The sequence below is a fragment of the Kogia breviceps genome, chromosome 2, assembly GCF_026419965.1.
Source record: "Kogia breviceps isolate mKogBre1 chromosome 2, mKogBre1 haplotype 1, whole genome shotgun sequence".
Lineage (NCBI taxonomy): Eukaryota > Metazoa > Chordata > Mammalia > Artiodactyla > Physeteridae > Kogia > Kogia breviceps.
In genome coordinates this window covers 20,283,899-20,297,082 of record NC_081311.1, presented here as the reverse complement: position 1 = coordinate 20,297,082, position 13,184 = coordinate 20,283,899, and the positions used below count along the sequence as shown (strand labels likewise).

Here is a 13,184-nt window from a genome sequence, read left to right as displayed (position 1 = left end):
CCCGTTTTCATATATACAAGTCTTAATTCTCCAATACCCTTGTAATACCTGAGATGTATCTTATGTTTCCTGAGCATGGCCCCCAGGACCTAGCCCAAAACAAGCACTCTTTAAAATCATTCAATGCATGATATCGAACACAAATGAACATCTGGGAAGCCCACTAAGTGCAGATTGATCACACTGCCTTATAGCACACAAGTAGCAGTTTGAAGGAGAAAAGCCAAGACCGACTCTACCTCCTGGTCCTAAGCACTAGATCATTATCTGTCTCTAAAGAATTATGTGTGAAATTCCTGAGGTTATAAGGAGAAACCACACACAGTCCTTGAAATAGCTTTCAAGGATGAATAATGCATTCTCTGTATTTAATGCATGAGAATGCAAAATGCAGAAAATTGAACAAGAGAGGTCAAACTCCCATTCCCTGCAACAAGAGATCTTTCTGTCTTCCCGCCAATAAATGAATCACTGGTTATTAAATATTGTTAACCATCTAAACAGGGATCCACAAAGCCTGTGTTCTCTGATCTCTTTGTTTCAAGCCTTCTCCTAATCATGGACATCATCGCCTAATTTAGTGATGCCATGTATCTTGCACCTTTCTGAAAAGTGGGCACCATAGCTCCACTCCCTATAAAACTGGCTACCATGTTGCAATTTGAGGCAAAATAAATCTCACCATCATGATGATAGTCTGCAATTGAAGCCAGGATAAAGATGGCTCCAAGAAAATGGTATCTTTGACAGCATAATTTTAACACTGTCAAATTATTCAGCTTTTTTCTTAAAAGTCACTTAATACTCCAGACAGACATTACTTTTGCCATCTAATATCACTTTGGAAAACATTAATAATTTAGGAACATCTGCATATTTGTTAAAAGGCTAATACAGCAAATGCATGAGATGCCATAACCAGAGAGCCCTCTCACCCTGCGAGTTTTGTGTGATTGCTTCTGTCGGCATCATTAACATAGGGCATCAGAGAGAAGGGGGCGGCCAATAAAGAGGCACTCCCCGTAATTAGAGACCAGAGTCAGCATCAGCACTGTTATGGTTTAGGAGGATGTTGTGACCTTTATCTGGTAAAGAGACCTTTCCTATCCAGCAGTAGTCTTATCTTTTACTTTAAAACTTAAATATAAGATGCTGTTGTTGCAAAGACCTTAGTCTTTGGGCTGAAGCTCATTCATAAGGGAAATGCATTTTTGATGTGATGATGATAGTAGTGGCAATTAAGTTGACTGAGTGCTCACCTCATGGCAGGCACCGTCCGAAGTACTTTACACACGCTGCCTAATTTCCTTAAGTACCACACAATGGGTAATATCGTTAACCCCATTTTACAGATTCGAAAACTGAGGCACAGTTTAACTTGGCTAAGATCTCACAGCTAGTACGCGTCATAGGTATTGTAACTACTACACTTTACTGGTTCCTAGCAACACCTACCACCTGCAATTCAGTACATGCCAAGCTACAACCTATGCATGTACAATAGCTGCAATTAGGTACATGCCAAAGGGCCCCATGGTAAGCATTTTCTTAGTTGATCCTCACCAACAAAACAAAACAAACCAAAAAAAAAAGAGGTAGATCTTTACATTCTCATTTTATGTATGAGGCAACTGAGGATTATAGAGATCAACAACTTGTCCACAAACACTGCTCCAATGACCTAATTTTTAACTCTATATTGAAATATAAGTCTCAGCACATTAAAGAGTGTTTCCTTTTGATCATTTTCTGGCAGTTAAACTTTTCTTGTTTCTTCTAATGGTAACTCCCAATTCATCTCAGCATACACAGAGCCTTTTCAATTGGAGGGACTTTTGGGGCCCTGGTAGAAGTCTTCCAGCTTCAGGACCCTAAACACATATAACCTGAAGACTAATAACCATGACCCACATGAAATCTTGAGGAACACGTCCGAAGGGGTATAGAGGCTGGGTGAGACCATGGCACTGGGGGAGGCTTCACTGGGGCTCCAGTTTTTCCATGCTGTCTCCAATTGCCCTGTGTGTAGAGGGAGAGAGGACCACGTATATCTTGACACAAAGCCTTTTGTGTAAAGCCTTTGTTTTCTGAGCCTGAGTGATAACTCTATGATATATTCCATCCCTCTCCTCCAATACGTCTCTCACTCTTGGTATTATCTCCATGGCAACTAGGAATGCATCCACAACCTTGAGGATATGTTTGTCTGCCTTTCTACCTATCTTAAGGTTAAGCTTGTTAACCTAAGTGTGTCAAAACTTGATGGTTTCCAGCTCAATTTTGAATTAATTTAGTGAATCATGAAATCCTGGGAATCAAACTGCCCTTTTTCAAACCCATGCTATGTAGCTTGTCAAACATGAGCAACTTAGCCCTAGTGAGGCTCAGCCTCCTTCCTCATCTATACAATGAGAACAGAAATATAAGACTGTTAGGAGGATTGGATGGGATTTTTCATAACGTATGAAAAATAAAACCTAGGACAATAATTGGTCTTTAGAAGGGCTCCACAAATGTTAGTGCCACCGTTGGAGAGCATCCCTTTAGCTGTATAATGTGTTGACTAAATGGACGTAGCACATGTGTCCCAGGGTTTTACTCTCAAAGGTTTCCAGTTGACTCTATGTGGGTCATCTCAGAAGCCTGGTGGGGAAAAATAGGGGACATCCAGATTAAAGAACCTTGTGGTGAAACACATTGGTTAAGAAACAGCCAACCTCACACATTGCAATCCAAGTACCTTTGGTTGTTGAAGAGAATTGGCTTTAAGTACCAAAATACCCTCGTCTAAATTGCCTCTCTGTTTGAGAAAAAGAGCTTGAAAAGATTGAAGAAAAGGGCCTCTTTCCTATCTTCACGTCTTCAGGGATGGAAGGAATGAAGCCCTCCCCTCACCACACCACCCAGTAGGAAGCTGGAATGGCTAGTTTTCTTCTGGGGATTTGAGATAAGAGACCTGAGTGAATGATCATGAATGTTCATCTGTTCCACAAGAGGTGCCTCACGATGAGCCTCAAAATAGGATGAAATCTAGGCAAACCTCCCAGATGTGCACTAATTGGAGCAAAACCTTTTCTGTAACAAATGGCAAAGCTAAGGTTTTTGTGCTGTATATTTTTTTAATGGTGCTATATTCCAACTAATTTTTTAAAAAGTGATGCAAAATCAATAATTCCTACCTTCCCCAATGTACACCATCTAGCCTAATCAAACCCGTTGACTTGCTGCAACCTGTGTACATAGGTCTTCACACCTGCCTCTTGGAATGCTTCTCTTCAGTGCCACCTCACTGCGCATCCTCTAATCCCAGAGCACTGTCTAGCCCTTCCATGCGGTTTTCTCTGAGAGCTGCTGCTCTCACTGACGTCTGTCTTCAGAAACCCAAAGGAACTTACCATGCCTTCTGAGAAGCGCTTCTTTCACACTGATTATTTACTCATTTTCTATAAATGCTAGGAATTGCTTTCCTTCACAACTATTAATTTATTTAAATACAAAGACTATGTCAGATGTTTTTTCCATCTTTTCAGAGCATAGTAGGCCCAGTAAATATTTGCTGGTTGGTTAATAATGACTTCTGTGTAAATAAATACTGCAAAATTTGTAACAAATGATCAAATACTTCACAATAAAATATTTCTTCCCCATCCCTCATCTTAAAAATATAGCATTTTAAAGCCAGAGAGAAGAAGATTCCTCAACCAGTCTCCTCATTCTTTAGATGAATTGACTGAAGCTAAAGAAGGTGAAGTGACTTGATTAAGGTCACACATCTAACTAGAAGCCAGTTAGGGCCAGGGCCCAGATCTGCAAACTTCTAGTGACGTACCCTTTCTGCTACACAGCGCGATGCCCCAGGGTTACACTCTACTTGTAAGTTGGTCATCACAGTTCAGTAGAGGGAAGACAGCCTGGGAGCTAGATGTTATGGGGCCACATCCTTGTCCTTTCACTAATTCATTCTATGGCCTTGGGAAAATCATTTAACCCTTTGGCCTCAAGCTTCACAGCTGCAGGAGGAAAGATGATAATTCTGCATGATCTAACTCAGAGTTCAGCAAACTACAGCCCACAGGCCAAATCTAGTACACACTTGTTTTGGTAAATAAAGTTTTACTGGCATACCCATTTATTTACCTATTGTAAATACCTATAATGAAAGAGTTGAGTAACAGTTAACAGAGACCATATGATCCACAGGCAAAAATATTTATTATTTGGCCCTTTGCAGAAAAAAAATTGTTGACTCTCAGTCTAACCTATATGTAGTACAGTTGTATGAATCTAATGTATGCAAGGATTCTTTTCATCTACAAAGTGCTATATCCACATTTAAAAAGTCATTGTTATTGACAACAATAGTAGCAATAGCAATAGTAGATCATGAAATATCATTTGCAGTAAAGGCAATTAAAATTTTCTTTGTTTGGGACTTCCCTGGCAGTCCAGCGGTTAAGGCTTAGCCTTTCAATACAGGGGGTGTGGTTTCAGTCCCGGGGAGCTAAGATCCCACATGCCTCCAGGCCAAAAAGCCAAAACATAAAACAGAAGCCATATTGAAACAAATTCAATAGACTTTTAAAAAATTGTCTTTGTTTAATAGGTGGCATCTACATGATTTATTGCTTGATTTGAGATCACCTCACCTCACCTCACTATTGTTCATAGTAACATGTTTTTGCAGAACCAAGTGACAATATTAACAAATCCAGGAATATTTCAGAACTAATTAGATCATTTATATATAAAATATAAAACAAGTGTTTTCAGAACATCAGGTCATCCATGGAGAGCATCTTGCCCTCATTTTCATCACTAACCTGGCTCGCTATGTGGGTTACCATCCTGTGTCATAAGTACCATGTAATGGAATTAACATTCACCTGGAAATACTGACTTGACACACACTGACCTTTGACTATTGACTCGGTTACTCTAAATGTATTAAGCTTTTCCATTGATGTTTTTGAGAGGGAGATTGGTGGCTCACAGTGGTTTTCCCCTGCCATGTACTCTGGGCATGGACATTAACCAAGGAAGACAAACTGTTCTCAGCGAAGTGGGAGATTAATCATTGGCCATGTCCAACTCACTGCCATGGTAATGACATGGGATTTTATCCTAAGAATTCATTAACAGGCCTTAGAAGAGCTCTTCCTCTGCTGTAACCACAATGTAGGTAACGGGTTGGAGGTGCAAGAGCAGGTGTGGGAACTGGCTAGGAGGCTGTAGGACTAGCCCAAGCAGGAGACAAGAATGACTTTGACTAGAGTTGTCATGGAGATGGGGATATGCAGACCATCAAGAACAAGCTGAAGCTGGGGGTGACGGCCAGAAGCAGAGGAGGCAGGACAGGCACTGGCTTTGTGTGAGCCCAGATCCAACCTCGTGCTGCACGAGGGCGGTTAGCGAGACTCCAGCTAGATTGCATTTCCCTCAAATTCATCTCCTGCCCCTATTTCTAATGGTCCTAGAGGCCCATAAAACCAGTTCCAATTAGGGGTCTTTATTCCTCTCCAATAAAACTTAAAACTTCCATTTGATTCAGTAAATTCTTAACGACATCTTTTTATTTGCCTCTTTAAAAAGCCATTTTTACATGATGTAAATATAACAATTATTTAGTAGTGATCAATACATTCCTAATTAAACAACTATTTTATTACTTATTAACAGCTTAAAAAGTCTGAGATCCATCGGGAAATAAATTATTTTATTTACAGGAATTGGGCTGAGAGACCTGATCTTCCTGGTGCAAATGAGTCAGAAATGACCAATGTAAGTAAGATGAAGCAGGATTTATTAGGCTTTAAGGCTGGGGTTCCTGTTTCCTTTGAAGTATTACTCTGCCTGTATTTGTATATGCATGTTTATGTATACGTGTGCATATGTGTGTGCATACAGAGCAGTTGGCCACGAAAGATAAGAAATGTCTATGTGATATGAATCCTCTCCCACCTCCATCACTAAACTATTCCTCTGAAATTTCTATGTCAGAAAAGAGCCTGAATGTTAAAGGCAAATACCCCTCAGAGAGATGAAATAGGGAACTTTGATCAGCTATTAATGACTCAATGGAAACACACATTATCTTCTCCAATAGCTGAGAATAAAGCATTGAGGCCATGGGAGTTTTGATGAAGGAACGTTCAAATCATAAATCGCACTTCCAGGCACCACGATGGAAATATCTAGAATACTGGGCACTACTATGCTGTCGGTTGGGGAAACAGTAACCAAAGACCAGATTTTCAATTTTACAACTTTGCAGAGGCCAGCCCTGACTCCTAACCAAATCATATATTAAAGTTGGGCTTTATTTCTGCCCACTTGGACAGGCTTGTCTGGGCCCAGCCCACTGCCCCAGAAGTTGATTGTCTTTTATTTTTAACTTTTTATTTTATATTGGAGTACAGCCAATTAACAATGTTGTGATGGTTTCAGGTGCACAGCAAAGTGACTCAGCCATACATATACATGTATCCATTCTCCCCCAGACTCCCCTCCCATCCAGGCTGCCACATCACATTGAGCAGAGTTCCCTGTGCTCTACAGTAGGTCCTTGTTGGTTATCCTTTTTAAATATAGCCGTGGGTACATGTCAATCCCAAACTCCCTAACTATCCCTTCCCTCCACCCTTACGCCCCTGGTAACCATAAGTTCATTCTCTAAGTCTGGGAGTCCGTTTCTGTTTTGTAGGTACATTCATTTGTATCATTTCTTTTTAGATTCCACATATAAGTGATAGCATATGATATTTCTCTTTCTCTGTCTGACTTACTTCACTCAGAAGTTGATTGTCTTTATGTTATGAGAACGAGGTTTCTAATAGTGTGGCGCATTCATGGTCTTGTGAGCTTGTTTTCAAATGACAAGAATGGACCTGTATAGACCTAGCCACACTCTTGCTTGGATCACTTCAACATCCAAGTCTATGTAAAGAGGCTGGGACAGGGACTGAAGTGTAGGCCATCTGTGCCCATGTAATGAGGAGAATGATCTAAATTTTGCATTCTTGTGTTCAGCAATTTTTTTCATCAGTTCATTCATTTATTCAACTATTCAACAGCTATTTCTTGAGCACCCACCTGTGCTGGGCCCTGTGCTGGAGACTGGGCATATGGGAGTGAGAAAGACAGCCCAGGTCCTGCTCTCATGAAGATAAGACCTGGTAGTAGACCAAGACTGAACTTCATTGGAAACATGTCATCCATCCTAGAAGGGCAGGGGATAGTCACCAACTCTGTCTCTCTTTTACCATGTGACCTTGGGAAACTCTCTCGCCCTCTGAGCCTCAGGTTCATTATCTGGGCCTTCGACCAGATGCTCTCCAAGATCTATACCATCGTTTCTTGTGGCCTCCAACCAAACGTGACTGGCTGATTGGCAACCATGCTTCTCTGCAACAATGATACATCTGGATTCCTAAGAAACACCTCTGGGGGACTTGGAAGTGGGTGAAACTATGTCATTGGGTGTGGTTTCACTAGGCATTCTGGCTTTCTTTCCATTCTTCCTTCATTTTTCTAAATCTCTGCTCTGTACTGGCTAGGCAAAGGAAGATGCATGCACCGGCACTCTCAGTATGTTTCTTCTGAGCCTAAGAGTGATAAGACGAGAGGAGGGGGGTGCGACTTAAAGATTCTTTATCCATCCTGATCACTTTTCAGGGAACTAATCTAAAATCCAGGGGGCAAAGTAACTTGATTAAGATCCCACAGCAAAAAGGAATCAGTCTGGGGCCAAGATGTACACCTCCAGGCTTGCAGTGGCATACTCCTCCTGACACCAGCATGCTGCCACAGTGTTCCCACATCCTGGTCACTTGGTCCTCATGGTCTAGGGGGAAAAGAGTAAACTGGGAGTCCATGCTCTCTCACCAATCCACTGTGCAGCCAAATCACTTAACCCCAGTAGCCTCAGTGCCACAGCTGCAAGAGGCCAGATGTCTTAATGCATAATGCTGTTGTGCAAACAGAATGCAGGTCAGTGGTCAAAGAAGCTTTTAAACTCAACAGTGCTACATCCTTGCAAACCACTGGAATCATTGTTGTGGAAATGGTAGCAGTAGTAATAGCCATAGTAAATCATGAAAGATAAACTTCACCCAAGCCCATCAGGATTTTTGTCCATTAAATGTGTGGCAACCAAACTGCCTCTGTGGTGTCCACAAAAAAATGTTTTGTAAAACTAGATTGTACCCTTGAAGATTTCTGAAATATTCTAGGAACAATTGATATGAAGACTTGTGTACAAAATATAAGTGGATGTTGTCAGATCAGCAGCTCAGCCACGTAGGGCCTCTGCCACCACTTCCATCACTAATGTGACCCACCGAGGACTCCCCCATGTGCCATAATGTGTAGTTAGACCTCCCACCTGAGACTCTGACTTTGGAGCAAACTGACTTTCAGTGTTCATATTTGTTGCTCTAAAGCATTGGATTTATTACTATTATTATTATTATTAGCATCATTATTAGCATGGAATTAGCATTAGCATTTTTGAGAGGGAAGTTTTTGCCTCCAAGTGGCTGATTCCCTGGTCTGTTATGGACATGCTATTTCCTCAGTTCAGGAAAATACCATTCTCAGAAAAATAGGAAAATTAATCATTGGATCCATCCAGTCCCCTATCCATCCAGCCCTTGGGAGAGGATTTATCTATGAAAAGTGCCAGCTTCAAAGTCGGAAAACCAGTTTCTGCATTATGTTCCAAATTCCCCAAATACCTATCTGAGTCTCAGTTTTCTCCTTGAATACATGGAGCCAATATCTTCTTTTTCCCCTCCTCATAAAGGGTTTTGAGAAGAAAATAAAAAGCAAAAGAAAAGTTATTATAAACATGGAACGTTTAAAAAGAATGAAGTACATACCAAGTAGTTGTATAATATAGAGAGAAACTAGCCAATACATAAGTCTTTATCTTGTGCCAGACACTGTTCTAAGCACTTTACATAAAATAAACACTATTGACTAGTAATAATAATAGTTTAATAGAAATTTATCCATATGGATGTTCACAATTTTCAAGCAAAGCATCAGCACTTTTCAGCTGTCTCCACGCACAGCTGTGTCTCAATTCCAGGACAGGAAGTAGAAGAGTTGCTGGGCCATGTGATCTGTAGGAAAATCTGTGCAGACTGTTCTACCCCTACAGGGCCTTGAGTGATTGGCTTCTGACCTGAAGTCCTCAGTTCAGCAGATGGAAAAATAGTCTTTCCCACAGGGAAAAGGGAAGAGAGTGAAATTATTTGCTCTCCTTCTGATGTAATTCCCCACGTCAGGATTATGGTGTCGGCTGCAGTCGTAAACCCCATGGATGAAAAGATAACTTAAAATGCACATTTCATTCCATGTATGGGTATTTCAAAGGACCTCAGGGTTGATCAGGAGACAAGATGGTAATAACATGCCAGTTAGTTAACCAGAGGATTGAATGGCTTTGTTCAACTACTGCTGAACTGATGTATCCACATATAGAAGATTTAAAATGTTGGCTCCCAGGCGCAGGAGCTAAATAAACCCATTTTGTTGTTATCTTTGTTTTCTTTCCCCAGAAGGTAATATCTACCGTGTAATAAGTGGAAGTTTCTCCAACACAAACACCCACTAACTACTTGCAGAAGGGATGGGGCCCAGCTGTGGCCAATAGAATGCGCGGTCTTGTCAATCATTGGTGAAGATAACATAAGAACTAGGAGAAGAAGGAGACTGCCCGGCAGGTGAAGGCCTACGGGAAGCAGCGGGGCGCTGGGCGTGAGAAGCCGAAGGAGCTGCAGAGGACTGCGGCACACGACCCGGCGGGGGGCTTCCTGGAGAAGGAGGCGGCCACCGAGAGCCAGTCCCTCGACCCCTTCACGCCCAAGGCCGCCTCGGGGAACTACCCAGGTGATGCCCCACGGGGCCCACTGCAGGCCCCGCAGGCAAGAACAAGGACAAAGCGCTGCCCAGCTCCTGGATCCCGCCGCTGACCCCTGAGGAGAAGGCCACGAATCAGGAGAAGCCGTCGCGCCTCGTGACCTGCCCCACGTTCGAGAAGTGCTGCGCATGTCTGCACTTCCCACCTGACGCCCGTGTGCTTCGGGCCGCTCCATAGCTCGGTGGGCCGCGTGGGGGTGGGGCTCGTCATGCGCAACGAGAACTTTCCGTGCGCCGGGACCCGCGAGCCTGAGCCGCGCTTCGCCGAGCGCTGGCTGCGGTCCTCTGGAGCCGTGGTCACCCTGGAACGCGTGGAGAAGCCGGTTCGCAAGGACCACGTGGACCCCGTGAACCGGAGAAGCTCCCGGACCGCGGCATCATCGTGCTGCAGCGGCTCCGGAGTGAAGCTGCAGGTGGATAAGTCCAGGCCACTACGGTAGCTGGTAAGTTGACTGGCTGTGGCCACATCCTCCATTTTGTTAACTGAGCACGTCTTGTATGCCAGGTACTGTATCGGGTGCTAGCTGGGATTTTAAGGGGAATAATATACTTTCTGCCCTCAGTAATACCAAGCTGCCATTTCTTGAGTGCCAGGGTTGCTGGGCACTGTTGTAAGTATTCTGTATGTATTTGTTAATAGATCCTCATTAGCAGTCCAAGAGGTAGATGCTATTCAAAACGTTTACAGGGCTTCCCTGGTGGCAAAGTGGTTGAGAGTCCGCCTGCCGATGCAGGGGACACGGGTTCGTGCCCCGGTCCAGGAAGATCCCACATGCTGCGGAGCGGCTGGGCCTGTGAGGCCACGGCCGCTGAGCCTGCGCGTCCGGAGCCTGTGCTCCACAACGGAAGAGGCCACAACAGTGAGAGGCCCGCATAACGAAAAAAAAAAAAAAATTTACAAATAATAAATGCTGGAGAGTGTGGAGAAACGGGAACCCTCCTACACTGTTGGTGGGAATGTAAATTGGTGCATCTACTATGGAGAACAGTATGGAGGTTCCTCAGAAAACTAAAGATAGAATTACCGTATGATCCAGCAATTCAACTTCGGGCATAAATCCAGAAAAGCTGAAAACGCTTACTCAAAAAGATGTATGCACCCCAGTATTCACAGCAGCACTGTTTACAATAGCCAAGAAGTAGAAACAACCCAAGTGCCCATCAACAGACAATTAGTTTAAGAAGATGTGAAATACATAGATAGATGATAGATAGATAGTGGAATATTACTCAGCCATAAAAAATGAAATATTGTCATTTGCACCAACATGGATGGACCTAGAGATTATCTTAGTAAGTGAAGTAAGTCAGAAGAAGACAAATACATGATATCACTTACATGTGGAATCTAAAAAATAATGCAAATGAACTTTTTTAGAAACAGACTCACAGACATAGGAAACAAACTTTGGTTACCAAAAGGGAAAGGGAGGGGTCAAGGGATAAATTAGGAGTATGGGGTTAACAGATACAAACTACTATACCTAAAATAGATAAGCAACGTGGATTTACTGTATAGCACAGGGAACTATATTCAACATCTTAAAATAACCTATAATGGAAAAAAAATCTGAAAAAATATATATGTAACTGAACCACTTTCTGTACACCTGAAACTAACACAATATTGTAAATCAAGTCTACTTCAATTTAAAAAAAAAGAGGAGGATGCTATTATTATCATCTCTGTACATATGAGGAAACTGAGACACAGAGAGTTTAAGTAACTTGCTCCAGGTCACTAGCTAGTGATTGGAGTTGCTGGGCTTTGAACCCCAGCAGTCTGGTTTCAGTGCTCAGGAGACCAACCACCGCACTCTACCACCTCTCCTGTGGGAGAGGGGCTATGACAGGCACAGGCATGATCCCCCTTCACTCAGTGCTACCCAAGTGGTTTGCAGATACGGGCTTCAGAAAAGGGACATGGTTGATCAAAGAAGGCTTCGTGGAGGCCGAGGACTGTAACGGTCTTCCCTCTGTTAGACCTGAACGGTCTCCGAGGGATCCCAGCTCTCCCAAGAACCGCCAAGAGTCGAGAGTCGTTGCAACACGCAAGAGGTTTATTAGGAGCCGGTGCACCGGGGTTCCTTGGTCCTCACGCAAGAGGCCGAAGAGGAACCCCCCCCCAAGCGGAATCACATACATTTTATAGCTTTCATTTTTCATTATGCAAAGTGTGGATATATCAAGGGTTTTTTTTCTGATTGGTTTGTTTGTTCCGGACCGGAGTGGGGTCTTGGCTCTAGTTCCTTGATTGGTTAGCCGTCGGATGCCTACTTTACATTTTCGTGTTTTTGTGGTGGGGGGTTGAGTCACATGAGTTATGGTTGGCTGGGGCGACCTTTAAACTCTTTGGCTTAATCATTCTTATCCCCCGCCGTAGTTGTTTGCTCGCGGTTAGGGCATGTCTCAGACATGTCCTGTTTTCCAGGCCTTTGTTGTTTGCTCGGAACGGTTTCTGCCCAGGCGGGTAGGGGTGTAAGTATAGTTAAGGTCCTACACCTCTCCTTTTCGTTACGAAGCGTGTAGAACTCCACAGACAGGGATGGGCGGAGGTCACCTGCAGCTAGTGCGAACAGTATGAGTCAAGTCATCCTGATACAAAACGCTGCTTCTCACACTTTGACGTAAATACAAGTCACCTGTTTATTGTTGCAGGGCAGTCCAGGCACAAGGGGTGTTAGTGAGACTCCAACCAGATGAGGCTTTTTCCCAAATTCATTATCTGTCCCTGTTTAAAATGAACATGCAGGCACATAAAAGAAGTCCTATTAGGGTCTCTTCATTCTTCTCCAAGAAAACTTGAAACATTCATTTGACCCAGTAAAATTCTTAATAACCTCTTTTTTATGTCCCTCTTTTTAAATCAATTTTATGTGTTCTAAGAAAAAATGATTAATGACTAGTGAGAATGTTTCCCTAATTCCACAGTTACTTTCTTAAACTTCCCAACTTAAAAATGCTTCCAAAAAGAATGCTTCAAGTCTGAAATTTGCCTAGAAAATCAATTATTTACTTAATGTGTGTTATAATTTTCTTTCAAATAATTGTCTAAGGGTTGGAAAGAAAACAAACTGTGCTGAAAAGCTCAAGTGTGTAACTTTAGACCTGATCTCCCTGACAGAAATCAAGAGCATTTGTCACTATGAAATGAGAAGGATTAATGAGCATCTGTGAGTGAGGCCCTGGTTTCCTGTGGAGGGTGTGTGTGCGTGTGCATGTGCACGTGTGTGTGTGTTTTTACATAAGTGCACTGCATGTGC

General features: G+C 42.8%; 1 pseudogene; it reads left to right on the top strand.

Moving 5' to 3' along the window:
- The first annotated feature begins 5,769 nt into the window (after window positions 1–5,769).
- On the top strand, window positions 5,770–10,361 carry LOC131749888 (nitric oxide synthase-interacting protein pseudogene; annotated as a pseudogene).
- Window positions 10,362–13,184: the final 2,823 nt, after the last annotated feature.